Below are 12,524 nucleotides of genomic sequence, written 5' to 3'. Positions count from 1 at the left end.
TGCTTCAGACTCCTATCATCTCTCTGGCTGCCAATTTCCTTTATTCCTTCATTTTTCCTTTGTTTTGCAAGTTCTTTCATATTTAAGCATGATTCATGATCCCCTCAACACCTAAGGAATTACTCCTCATGTCCATTTTCTTCTCCCAGAACAAGCAAGTTAAATACTTGAATAATTTCCTATTTTCTGAAAATTTTTCTTTTTGTGTGTGCAGGCTTCATGATTTCTCTTGCCTCTTTACCTCTGACAAATGGTCTGATTTCACCAAGCTTTCCTAAACTTTGTATTTCTCAAGGAATATTTTTCCAGCTTTTCTTATTTTCTGGTCTTTTCTTATTTTCTGGTCTTACATTCTACACTAAATATAAAGAAGACTTTTCCTTTCTTGTGCTCTTTAATGTAGATTTCAGGTGATTTTCCTTCATCTGGTGGCTGCAGCTGTCATGTGGTGTCAGGGAATTTTCTTGTTTAATACAGAACAAGGCCATAGGGATGCTAAGTGTGCAATGCTAGAGATAAGTGAGCCAGAAGAGACACCCATCAGTAGGATTATGTGGATGTGTACGCTCTTGAATCACTGCAATGCAATGTAACATGCCTGTACAGATTAAATGGCCAGGTTAAAGAGGCAACCTGATCTTCTCAGTGGGGCAGTATTGGTGCAGCATTCAGGTGTCCTGCAAAGTCTCCAGTCAGGCATTTTTTCTTCTGTAAGAGGAGTGTTAAGAGTGTACATCATCAGCCAGCTGAATGGCAGGAGGAAGTTGAAGGCTAAATTGACATTGTCAGTTCGATGTCGGATTTAAACTGTGTTGTTGAGCAGTAGAGGTGTCAGGCAGGAACGCTACCCCACTGAGAGGCAATTCTTTCCACTCCCCTCCACTGGTGGAACAACTGAGCACCTATCCCTCCACTCCATCGAACATGGTAACACAGATCAGGGTTGAATAGTTCATTCTCTTCCATCTCGTGCTTTTCCCAGGGAGGATTTGGTGATGAACCTCCTTCCTGAATAGTTTGATTTTTTCTAGAGGAGTGGAGATGAGTGGAAAGGAGAATTGGCTATAAAATTAACTGGAAATTCTATAGATTGTTTTTCATAGGACTAAAGAGAGGCAGAGGATTGGTGCTGTGTGTTTTGAGACTTACTTTACTGACTTCACTCTTTAAAAATTGGAAAATGACACTGCAAATGTGTTACAAGAGTTAAGACTTCACATGGCAAACATAAGGTCTGCTCTGCTGTGGTTCAGCAAACTGTCATTTTCAGCTGTGTTTACAAACTGACTCTACAACTCGACTCTGAGAAGCTCAACTTTACAATTTTCTTATAACAGTAGATTTCTATAGGTATTTAAAAAAAATAAAAGAGAATGAGAAGAGAGAAAAAAATAACATTGGCAGTGAGCAACCTAAGGGTGATCAAAAGGTCTTTATTTTGGACGTCTCTGGAACTGCCTATTTGGGTGGCTGCTACCTGCAGCAGGCACAGGTAAGAGCACAGGAACCTGCCATGGCACCGGCAGTGAAATGTGGCCCTGTATTCTGTCTCTGATGGCAAACAGCATCAGCAGAAAGGTGTGGAAAGCTCTCCTGAGGCTGTATAGTCACAACCTGTATTGAGCCTGGAAGTGTGAGGCTTAATGTCTCTTCCATATTTTTTTAACTTTGATTCTATTTATTCCAGTTATTCTTCTGGTTCATGTAAATGCCCAAGATGATTCAAACAAATTCTTGGTTCATCTATATTACATAGATTTTTCTCTCTTAAATAAAACAATCACTGTATTATAACGTCTGTGGACCAGAAATACAGAGGTTTCCATGTAAGTTATTGCAGGACAGATGACACAGAGATGTTGTTTCTTTGTGAAAAGTCTACTCTGTTTTAACAGAATAACCCTGGTCAGACCAGGACCCGTTCTAACATTTCTCTTTATTGCAGATAGTGAACTTTAACTCTTAGTTAAATTGCCTTAGGTGCCACGTCTAAATACTCTCAGAAAATATAATTTCAGGCATCCATGCGATGTGCAGAGCTTTCTGGGGGATCTGTAGTTTCAACATATGGAAGGTTTGTGGCTCAACATGTGTTTGTTGGACCAGTGTCAAGTGCAGACTTCAGTGAAACTGCTAATTCAAGATCTTCCTCAGATGTTGTCAGTCTTGCTGATGTGGCAGTTGTAGCTTGCTGGCTTGATGCCTAGGTGCAGGTTTCTAAACTGAACATCTTTCGCTGGCACATGTGAACTCACATATTCCTTGGTGCTTTTCCCTAATTTTCTCATGCTATGTATTGTCCTCCTGGGTGAGCTCACTGTTGCCTTGATGTCCTGTCTGATGCCTATGTGGCAGTTTTGCAATCTAATACTTCAAATTCAATACCTTCCTCTGTGCAGATTTTTTCTCCACCCCCTTCCCTATCACCCCCCACCCCAGATTAACTAATCAGAAAGAAGGAAAATTCTTGTCTTTCCTCCAAGCCCATTCCCTATGCCTTTTCTTTCGTCACTGTTGACGATTCTTCCATCTTTCCAGGTACTCAGATTGACAACTATGAAACTACCTTTCACTCCTCACTTCCTAATATTCAGGTCCCCATCCAATTTTGTCTTCTTTGCTTCTATAATCTTCTAAACCTGCCTGTTTTTCTTCTGTATCACTCATCATTTTGCTCTCATGGCTTACTTCAGCCTCCTTTTGTGTGCATTCCCTGATACTCAGCTTCCCCAGTGCAGCCTACCCAATAATCATAATCTAAAATAATTTCTTCTTCCTCAGCTAAATCAGTGTTGCTCTCTTGTTTTAAGTTCTTTTTTTCTCTCACTCTTTCTATATCCAGTTTAAAAGCACTGACAGAAGTTTTGTTTCTGCTGTACTCTCCTATCTTGGATCCTGTCATAATTGTTTGCCCTTCCCACTCTTGTTTTGTTGCTGTATCCTCCCTTCCCACCCTTTCATGTTGAATTTGTACCATGCTTCTTCCGGTCTGCAAACTACACATTTCTTTCACTTAAATCTTTGCTGACATGCCACCTTTGCTGGTTTTTTATCCCAGTATTTTCTCCTAATGTGCTGCTTACTGTTTCCCACTGGAACAGTACATGCTTCTCCATATCAGTAATTAGATGACTTTAAGCTTAGGGTTTGATATCATTCAGTTCTGTTTATCTCTGTCTTTATTTCTTCAGTTTAAATTGTATCCTCTTTCTCTGAAATGGGTATTATGGCACAAGAAGTGTGTTTTATTAGTTAATGTGTATTGGGTACTCATGTGGCTAATCTGCAGTCAGAATTATTATTAGTGAGATGCCAAGAACAACAAATATTTCTCTTCATCCTCCTGGGGGATCACAGCATCCAGAGTGACCCTTCTCCATTCCATCCATGCATGTTCCAATCTTCTGTTTTGCAAGTACTCCACCAGGTTTCTAAGTGCATCCTTTGTTGAAAATATAGACAGAAATCTGGCAAGCACCTTTCCAAAAGGCTTGGGAAGAAGGTTTCTGAAGTTTCATTGCTGTACAAATTGTGCACCTTGTATGTACAAGTTGTTTGAGGAAGAATGTCCGGCAGAGAAAATACAGTGAATGCTTAGTATTCACCTCTTTTACATTCAGTAGTAGTTTCCTAAGAATAAATGCTAATGCTTTTTCTTTCAAAAACACACAGAATCAGATGTGTATATTTTATATTTACACAATTTGGGGAAATAGGCAGTATTAAGTATTAGTTACTGATGAACTTGTACAGTTATTTGAGAACATTATCGCTATACTGGGTTTGTTTGACAGCTAAACTCTGTCTGCACAAGAAATGAAATTAAATGATACTCTCAGTAGTACAAGTTACTCCCACACAACTGTAGCAAATGTAATTGTTAATGGCAGCAACTACAGCCTTTGTAGCTCAAATAAATTTATAACTGATGTGATCTGTTTGTTCTAATTGTAAAAGCTATTACTAGTGATATGAGTATTACTTTGGAACATGCTTGTCAAACACAACTTCTTTCTCTGTAGATATTTTTTTAAGAGATCTACTTTTCAAGCCAATAAAACTGCTTCCAATCTAAAGAGGAAACATTATAGTCTGTGGAGAAATACTACTTTGCCTTATGAGCATCTAGCTACATGACGTGATATATACATACATACATACACATTTATTTAAACATCAGTCTCTTCTGCAAATAATTCATTTTGGCTGAAGTCCAGAAATCTTTTGAGGCAACTTTATACATGACTTCAAGGACTAGTGGTTTCTACTTGGGTTTCAGTCTGTCTCTCATGGGTAAAGCATGGGTTAAAATGGGTTAAAATACTTAAATATTTAGCCATACTAATTAGAGCTAAGAAAATCAACCTTATTTGAGCCACTATCTACTTTGAACTTGAACATAAAGTTAATATTTTTCAGAAGTGATTTATGACTATTCATACTGTGACTGTTAGCTGAGACTGCTGAACATTGTGTCCATTGACTTCACTCAGAAGTGTGAATACCTACACTTTTTTTGTGTTCAGAAACAGCATGAACAGATGCAGAAATCCCCTCATTTCAAAATCTTCTATGGAGCAGAAAAATTAAGCCTGCTTTATTAATGACAAGCCTCCTTGGAAACGATTAACATATGATATCATAGACCAAAATGTGTCCTTTTCACGATATATTTTAGTCCTACGGTACTTCATATTCTGTCCCAACAAGATAAAAGTTTAACATTCCAGTTTAACTTTCTGTACACATATCTCAAGGCACATATAAAATAATATGCATATATGTATGTTAGAGAGAAAAACAAATATCCACAACCGTGTGGGATGAGAGGAATTGTGAAACAGTGGCTGAAATGAAAAAATTTAATGCAGATATATATTCTTTTCTGATTAGATTATTATAGACTAAATTTTATGGTTCCACAAAGAAAATGAGAAACAATATAAAAATAGGAGAATTGTTATTTGTCTTGTAAAAATATTTGCTGAAGGAATAAACTCCTTGAAACCTTAATGTTTACATTGCCACAGTTTAAACAAAAACATCTTTAAGGCACTTGGCTTCAAAGAGTAATCCTGTGTGTGGGAATAGAAACTCTAGCAATAGGACCAGTTTGCTGGGTAGTTCTGATTTATATGTGATTTATAAGGCAGACTCGCCAAGTTTATGTTCCCTATGCAATGCTGAGGGCCAAAGCCTGTTCTGGTGCCAGCCAGCACAGCTCCACTGTTCACGGACATACCTAATAAAAATGAGCCAAGCATGTGTCTCTCAGAGTTCCTGGAATAGCCACTTCTATACTTAACTATTAGAGTCGAGTATTCCAGTGAGACATTTGCCAGACTGCTACAACTAAACCCGGGCTCTAACTCTGATGAAGTTTGCTGCAAGGTGTATGTTATGTATCAGTGTTGACATGGGTGTGCTTATTTATAAACATAGGTTTATTTAAAGTAGTTGGGTCTGGAGGGATGTAGTACATTTTTTCAGGAAAGATCATAATATTCACTGGCATATGCATGCAGCCATATGCCAAAAAAAATAAAAAGACAAATATCATGTAACTGCACAAGCTTATGTTATGAGACCAAAAACTGCAGGCCAAATCTAAGGCAATTCCCCATCCATAGGCTTTGTCCCATATGTACTGATGTCTTTCTGACCTGGATCAATAAAATTTGCAGTTAATTTGGAGAATCAGTTTCACGTAGGACAAGCCCCTGTTACACTCATTTGAAGGGCAAGTGGAATTCAGAGATTTCCAGGACAGAACTGAAACATTTTCATCATGTCTATGCTGCTCTAAGACTGCTTTTACATTCTTTTAGGATGAAAGACATGATAGTCTTACATGTGTATAATATTAAGGATATGGTCTGGTGAAGCAGGCATGCATAAAGCATCAGGCTGCTCAATGGGTTCTCAAGGGATTTTCCACACACAAGCTGGTCAGGATGCTTTTTTTTTTTATTAAACATCTCTTCCCTTGAAAATGATGATCTCTTGAAACTGTAACTTTTCAGGAAAGAAAAATAATTTTTTCAAATTTTTTTGTAGTGAAGAGTCTCAGGTCTAGGATGATGTTTCTGGTGAGGGAGAGAGAGAGAACATGCTGTGTCCCATGCTACAAAGTGATTTGTGGTTCTCAGGCTGCTGGTGGTGAGGCTCCAGGAGCTTAAGGTAACAGCTTTTCATTATGAGGCTTCTCTATTTTACTGAATTTCAGAGGAAAAAAAAGGAGGATTTCAAGATATCCCAGATTCTTCCTTGCACAAAATGCTAACAAATGGTGTGACTGTGCATGTATGCTGTATAAGCACATGTACTGGAATTCTTGTTTCCAGCCATTGCTGTCATACAGTTGATGTATGGTGCTGGCTTAATATTAATTTTTCTGAGGTTAATATTTTCTATGAATCCATCAGCCAAGGCCCATCTAGCTGCTGAATGTTCTGGCACTCTGTGAGGCAGCTGTGATCTTTCTGTATAGACTGTTTTCTGGCAGGTAAAGATAATTTTCACAAATTCCTAGACAGTAGTGTCTTGTGAAGATGAAAAACGTCCAGATGTAAACTGAAGTCCACATTCTCAGCTAGGGTAAATGGTGTAGTGCTGACTTCAGCTTTGCCATGCTGAAGACATGCAAATCCACAGCTTGTATTTGACCCACCATTTAGGACATACCATTAACACATACCATAATGCCTGACTGTAGATCCTTTGAACAATTCTGGATATGTGGAGAAATTTCTACTTGGCATGAAGCTGCCATGTGGGAAAGCCACATTTCCACTTTCCAATGAAGAAAAACTTGCTAGTGAATGTTCTGGGTGAATTACAATCCTTAAGCATTTGGTAAAAATGCCTTCAGTTCCTTGCAATAGCCTCTGTGCAGATGCTAGCTTATAACTTTCCATCATGGAAGTAGGAAATATCATGCTAAGTGCATATCTGACAAGTCACTGTTTTGGAAACTGCATGCCTAATCAAGGGAGGAGAAGAAAAAAAATTCTGTGTAACAGAAAAGTTGTCCAGTATTCTTGCCAGAATTTAGGTCTGACTGTGCAGGTCTCCCAAGTGTTTGGTGATATGATTTACTGAAGCTCATACCTGGATTTGCTGTTTGATTTTTTTTTTTAAATTCATAATCAATAAAATGAAATTTAAAAAGAGAAAGACTCAGTATTGCTTAGCTGAATTTCGATGTGAAGCATGTCCTGTGATCCAGTTAGACAACTACTTTTAAGAGCAGGTACTATAAAAATACTTTCAATTCAGTTGTAATAAAAAGATATGATCATCACCTCCTGAAGACAGCAGAAGTTCAGAAATTGCCTTTGTTTCCTATCAGTGCAAATAGTTTATGCATTTTCTCCTTGTTTCCAAGTATCCAGCTAAACTACAGCCTTCTCCTTTGAATAAGTAGCAGAACGAGTAGGAATTCAGTGACTGTCTGACACTCCTGATTGTAGGCTTCTCACAATTAGAGGAACAGAGCTGCTTTTGGGATAAAGCTTGAGATCTGCCATGTGAAGTCCTTACTCACTTCCTACATGGCTACTGATCCTTTGGTATGACCTTAGGGGAGCTGTGTTATTTATGCAATCCTTTAATTATACTTCATGGAAATAAGAGATAATGATATTTTGTTTTCTTTGTTCAGTCTTTAAATATTTTTCAATTAAGAATACTATGTGGTTGCAATCTAGGGAGTATTGACCTCAGCTGAAAGCTTTCTGCTAAATTCAGCCTGTTTTATCAGTCTATCTAAGAGTAAGGAGTTATTAAATGTTGCTGATGTATTTTAAAAAAAATCCTTTTGCTTTGAAGTGCATCAGGTTCCAAGGACTGTTTGCTCCACTGGGGCTTACAGTTCTTAGGATGACTTTTTGTTCATGGTTTCCTAGCACCTAAAATTCTTTGAAAATTCTCGTTATATTTTAACCCTAGCCAGAAGCTCCAAGATGACCCTGGAGCAAACTCTTGGAAATCTTTGAAACCCAGCAAGGGCCTCTGAGACCCAGATTCTATTGAGCAGACAAGGCTCGTGTGTGGTTTTGTGTTTTCCAGCAGAGTTTCCCACAGTTACACTTTTAATATCTTTTAAAAATTATTTTAAAGTAAGTCAAAGGAGAAATTGCCTAACAACGTAACAAAAAGCCTGAAAGAAGCAAAATAGTCTGTGATTCAAAACATAGAACTGCCGCTTTAAATACCGTATCAAATTGCTGAATCTAAGCCAAACTGCAATCATATTTGCATATTTGGGTTTAATTAAACAGCACTGCAGTAACAAATGGAACAGTCTAACTTCACTGTTTACAGTTCAGAAAAGCCAGCTCTGGACGCCAACTCTGTTATGAACAACAGTTTCAGATTTATTTTGTTCTTTATTTGCTTTACACTTGGGCAGAGAGGTAAACCACTACATGTAGTCAGGCCAAACATACGCCCTGAAATTGAGTATGCATTGCTTGTGTTGCTATTTAGCACAACTAGAGCATCTTTCTGAAGAGAAATTGCTTCTTTAATATGGTAATGTTTGCACGAAATACAATGAGGTTTGGGGCATACCAAAGTCTGCACCTCATTTTTTTAGCTTTCCCCTAGACTTCTGTGCTGTTACCTTCTTCTGCATCAGTCAGAGGTTAGACCCAATAACAACCTGGTCTTCTGTTGGAACACTGATGTCTTACAAAGGTTCACCCAAGATCTGTGCCACAGTGCTAAAGCCGTGTTTCCACCTGCATATGAAAAACACGGTTTAAAATCAGTTTAAAATGTTGCAGTTCGCGTATATAGGGTTGAGCCAAGTATGGTGCTGACAAAAGCTTAGTGGAAGACCTCAGCAAAAGGTATCTCTACTCACTATTACCTGCAAAAATGCATGCAGTTCTCGTAGCTCTTTGCCAGAGCTTACTCTTTTTTTTCCCAGCTGGTACAATTGATTTGAGCACTTTCTCAATGAGAAACTCAGCACTAAAAATCAGCATCATATCTGGTAGGCTACTGACCTTTTCCAGACCAAGGCTTAGATCTGTAGACACATGTTATGTGTCTTAATGTAGTACCTTAATGGCGTACTAGAAGAAGGCTTGCTCAGCATGCATATTTTACTAGCATACATTTCAGTAGCACCACAGATTCATAAATAATCTCTCTTTTTGTAAGCCAAACTAAGTAGGTTTTAGAATTTTCTTGTTCTTTAATGGTTTTAGATGCTTTTACATCTTTTGCCAGGATTTCTTCTGTTACAACCCAAGGACCACTGTATTAACTGCACTTTATTATGAAAGTGAATAGATCCCACTGCCATAAAAAGGAAGAAAACATAATTTAGATTGCAGGTACTTTACATTTCATGTTCACTAAATTATATTCAATTTTGGACTATATTTGAGGCAGCTATTCACACTCATGATCACTTTTGTATAATGTCATACTCATGAATGAGAGCTGAAATGCTCTGTGTATGCCCACACGAATGTGCATAATCCATTACATTTCTTACCAGACATTTCCTGACATCCTACATTTTCAAGAAATCTTATCTTTCAACAAGATTTGTAACAGGCAGTTCAAGTCACACAGACACTCATATCTTAAACATCCTTTCCCCTGACCTTGACAAATGCAGTCTTGTCTGGTCAGAGCCTTTGAGAATGCTGTTTTAATGATCATTTTCCCAGCCCGTTGCTTTGATCTTGATACCCCTTTTTTGAGTGCACAATTGGGTCCTCATCTCCCCCTCAAACAAAAGTGATTTCACTTCCAAAACCATTCATGGTTTTCTTCCACCTATTTCTTATTCATTATCAAGACATCAGCATCCACCTCTGCAGTGTTAACCTTTATGGCTGCTTGCTGCATTTTCAAACAAGACCATTTTAGCACTTGATTTCAAGTGGCCCCTTACAGCTCGGAAGGACTTTTTAGCTGTGACAGTCATGTATTAGTTCTCTTTTGAGTCTTTGCTTAAAGTTTTTTTTTTTACAAAAATATTGAAAAATGCTTTAATGCTGATGTACCAATGCTCTTTATGCAGGCCCATAGTGTCTGCATCCCTCACTTATGTCCTGTCTTATGTGTACATTGTTGGTGTTTTATGAAGTTCCTGTACTAGGAAGTTTTGCCAGTGTAGGGACCTAGAATATAAAAAAAACCAATTGAGTGATACAATAACACAAGTAATGAAGATTTTTCTCTCTCCTATTTACATGTAAAGTTTTCCATAACAGCAGATTTTAAAATACAGGTATTTTGTAAGCCCCTCAAGTGAGCCATACCTATCTTACAAAGTTGCCCTGACATAACTATGTTTGCATTATATGAAAAACTCATATGCATTCTCTTCAAATTGACATGAATATTGTTATAGTGCCAGAAGGGAGTTCTAGTGGGTTTTGGTTATGACTTTCAAGAAGGGAGTTTAAAGACACCTACAAAGCACTTTTCCAACCAGCAGACACAGCATGTGCACTGTAGTTGCACTACGGAGTTTTACCAACACAACCATGATAACAGAATGTCTACAGTGCAGAGAAGGGTAGAAAACCTACCAAAAAGCCCCTAAAAAAGCTAAGCAGCGACTGCCTGGCTCCATTGACATCCATGGGAATTTTGACATTATCGTGAGCGAAGACACAATTTCACAAAAGATGTTTATGAAGCATCATACATGGAGGTCATAAACTAAGAGCATACCATAACATCCAGCCCTATAAATGTCATGAATCTGCATCCACATTCTTTTATTGTTCTCTCAGATGTGGGTCAAAGTCAGAGCTGATCTGAGTACTAAAAAAAAATGAATCTATATTTGTATTCAGTGACCTGTTTTTGATTTCTAACACCGAGGAAATCTCAGCTCCTCAGAAACTATAATAAACAGATAAGAAGAAATCACAACACGTTTCCTTTAAATTCAACTGAGAGTTTGTAGAATTTCAAGGCAAGCATGAGGCTATTTGAACACAACCACCCACCTAAACCAAAAGAAGTTTCCAGGACCTGAGCTGCTTTAATTTTGTGAGGTTTGTTCAGACTACAAAAGTGGTAATCAAAAAGACTACTTAATTCCTCAATCTGACTTTTGTGATAAAAGGTCAGAGCTGAAAATAGCCAGACCACAGGCTATTCTAAGCGGTGAGCTGGGTATATGTTGATAAAACTAGAAATGAGTTACCTGATGAATCTAGGAAGTCTATTTACAACATAAATGTAAACAAAAATAATTTACAATTTTATTCAGAATGGTCAAGAAATAATACAAGCTTAATTGTATACAGGCTGCAGGGACCTGAAGCATTTTTTTGGTTTTTTTTTTCTTAGTTAAATTTTGCCTGGGGGCATCTGATTTCAGAATAAAAATGGTCATTGTAGAAAATACGGAAGGAAAGTCAGTGATCCTTGTTAAAGCAATGATCCTTGCAATGATTCCTCTTTTAGCTGAAGTATTTTGATGTGTGCTTCATTTACTTCAGTTTTGTGCATAAAGAAGAAAGAAATCTGAGTCGGGATAGCAGGGGGGAAAAAATCACTGGAGTGAAAATAAAAATAGACTCTTTTGTAACTTTCATGCTGACTTTTATTTTAGCAGTGTGCCAAAAACAGGGACTTCTGAAGATATTCCAAAAGAATGGCTTTTTAATTACCCTACTGTTATACTGTTCAGTTATGAATCTTTTTGACAGACTAAGTACAAAAAGCTAAGAAAATGTATTTATAATCTGCACTCTTTTCCTTCTCTCATGCATATTTTTTTCCCATATTGGAGTAATAAATACTGGCATTATAATAGAAAGACACATTGAATTGTTCACTAATGAGCTGAAAGAGCTGAAGGCAGAGACTTGATCCAGAAGAAAGGGTGTCTGTGATGGATGAGACAACAACAGTGACTTGAAAGCAGGAGCAGGACTAAACACACTTAGGGTTTTTGGGTTTTTTGTCACTGCGTAATCTCTTCTGTCTCCAGGGACAGTTATTTCAATAGGATTCAATCACTTGTCCAGGTCCTTTGGAAAAACCTGGCTGTGGCATCACCTCCAGCAGGGCTTCTTGACATCCCACAGCCCCAACAAATGAAGTCGCTATAGTCAGGGAACTACTGCATGCACATAGTGAGTTCCACACAAGCGGAAGGTACTGCTCTTGCCACACTTCATCAGCAAATCCGCCTTGCACACCCATTCAGATCATCCATATGGGACAAGGCTGGAACAGAGCACAAAGAATAAAAAAGGCTGGGTATGCCCCAGTACCGCTGCTGTACTCACCACATACCAGGGACATTTCTCCTGCTGTACATAGCTGAGCTATGCAGTGTCAGAATTGGCAATGGACTGCATGATGCTTACTTCAGGGACTTGATGAGTGTATTATGGCATCACAGACAAAGTTCAGGTTAGTACACACATACTTCCCATTTATTTGTGATGAAGGGGACAAAATACCCTCACACTCTTCTAATAGGATTCTTTATAACCTTGTCCATGTTTGATTTCTACAAATGAATAGATATT

Source organism: Pipra filicauda, unplaced genomic scaffold, assembly GCF_003945595.2.
Source record: "Pipra filicauda isolate LSUMZ 115617 unplaced genomic scaffold, ASM394559v2 scaffold16_size7369187_pilon, whole genome shotgun sequence".
Taxonomy (NCBI): domain Eukaryota; kingdom Metazoa; phylum Chordata; class Aves; order Passeriformes; family Pipridae; genus Pipra; species Pipra filicauda.
The sequence above is the reverse complement of the archived record's forward strand: the minus strand, read 5'-3'. Positions refer to the sequence as shown.